The 1,970-nt window shown below is 46.3% G+C and overlaps 1 non-coding gene across 1 annotated transcript; it reads right to left on the bottom strand.

The window, feature by feature from the left end:
• Nucleotides 1-336: 336 nt before the first annotated feature.
• Nucleotides 337-455, bottom strand: LOC145417122 (5S ribosomal RNA). The gene has a single exon (XR_013900421.1). It is a non-coding gene; the product is annotated as a 5S ribosomal RNA (ribosomal RNA).
• Nucleotides 456-1,970: the final 1,515 nt, after the last annotated feature.

The following is a 1,970-nucleotide window of genomic DNA, read 5'->3' as shown; positions in this document are numbered from 1 at the left end:
ATTTAATATCTTCTACTGAAAACTTTCCTCTGTTGACTAATATTCTAAACCCCTTCACTCCAAGGACGCAGTTTCTCTCATGTTCTTGCTATCAGTAGGTGATTTTATTCAGTCTGGGGGATAGGTCTAGCCCTGAAGGAGTTAATGAAGCCTACATTTACCCTTTCAGTTTGAAAAGTCTCACATGAGGTGAACAAATCGTCTGAAATCAGGAAAAATATAATTCATTCATTGCCAGACGCCATGTATCCCAGACAGGGTGGCCAAGGGCTTAGAGTTAATTGTTTTACAGGGAGGGGCACTAATCCTCCACCAACCCCACTTGACACGTAGGGATGCCAACAGCATCTGGTGTTCCCAGGCGGTCACCCATCCAAGTACTAACCAGACCCAACGTTGCTTAACTTCACTGATCGGACGGGAAGCGGTGTACTCAACGTGGTATGGCCGTTTAACTCTCCCCGATATAAAGTTTCAGGGAGTATAGTGATGGACATGTTCTTAAGAGTAAAGCACAGGCAGAGGTATAGTAGTCTTATTCCTGATAATACAATATGGGTTTGCTTTCGACTAGAGGTTATTTCTATCCTCCATCTTCCATTCTTTGACTCTCCGGTTCCCTTTCTCATGCCTATTTTCTTATGTCTTGCTGGCCCTAACATTGTTCGGTACCTCTCTTATCTAGTCCAGGTCTCTCTTCGTCTCTCCATCTCCCCTTTCTCTCTAGTCTCTCCTTCCTTCTCCACTTACTTTCACCTCTTCTTTCCTCTTCTTTTTCTTCTTTCTTTTCCTCTACTTCATATTTCTTCTCCCCTCATATCTTCCTCTCCTTCCTCTCTTCTCTCCAACTTTTTTCCGTCTCTTCCCTCTTTTCTCTCTTCTTCGAATTTCCATTTTTATCCTGTTCCTCATCCCCTCTCTTCGGCCAGCTCTTTTTGCTTCATTACCTCGATTCCTTCCTTAATCATAATCCATCTTCTGTTCATCGTCATTCCTGCCCCCCTCACTGTCAGCCTGTTACCCTGCCTGCCTCTCTCCCGTCTGCCTTCTTACCTGCTTCCCTCCCTTCCCCTCTCCCTACCTACACCCCAATTTTAATGCTTAAGTTTCTCCCTGCTTCCCTCTGTCTTTTTCTCTTCCTTTTTTCTTTGTCTGCCTACAGCTCTGTGTATCTCCTAACTTGCTTAAATTTCACTTCTACCAACCTCTCGACCTTCCTACTTACAGTCCTACACACTTTCTCTCCTGCCTACCTACTAACATGCCTACCTCCCCTTCCCATCACTTTGTTTTTTCCCTACCCCGTGCTTCCCCTACTCTCCTTCATCATCATTTGTCCTCGATGTCTCCCTCATTTCCTGACCAAAATGTCTCCTTAATAACCATTTTCCTACCTCCCTCTCCACCTACCTCTCTCACTTCTTGCCTCCGCTGCTTCCTCCTCCATCACCATCTCTACTGCCAGTCTCCCACCCTTTCAGATTTAAGCTTATCCTTTTACTTACCATTATGCCTATCTCTCTCTTTGCCCCTCTCTCTCTCTCTGCCTTCCTACCACTCTTCCTCCCTACATATCTACCTACCTCTCATTCTACATACCAACCAACCTATATTCCTACCCACGGTACCTATTCGCTGTACGCACCTACCTACCTGTCTACCTCCTTCCATTCCTTCCTCCCATACCCGCTCCTTCATCACCACCTCTCCTGCCTGTCTCCCTTCCTTCTTGAGCTAATCCTCTGCGTCCTCTCTTTTTTACCTTTTTCCCTCCCTGTCCCTCTACCTAACACTTTACCTACCATAATCCCCCTTCATCGTCATTTCTGCTACTTCTCTCCCTCCTTGAAGTTCTCCCCACTTTTCTGCTTACCTTTCGGCCTCTCTTCGTAGCCTATCCCTCCGTACCTCCTTCCTACCCACCTCCCTTCCTGCCCCCCCTAGTCTCCTCTATAACAATCTCTCCTGTC

This window comes from Coenobita brevimanus, chromosome 13, assembly GCF_032717465.1.
Source record: "Coenobita brevimanus isolate Jiangsu-jjx chromosome 13, ASM3271746v2, whole genome shotgun sequence".
Lineage (NCBI taxonomy): Eukaryota > Metazoa > Arthropoda > Malacostraca > Decapoda > Coenobitidae > Coenobita > Coenobita brevimanus.
This window is presented reverse-complemented; position numbering and strand designations above follow the sequence as displayed.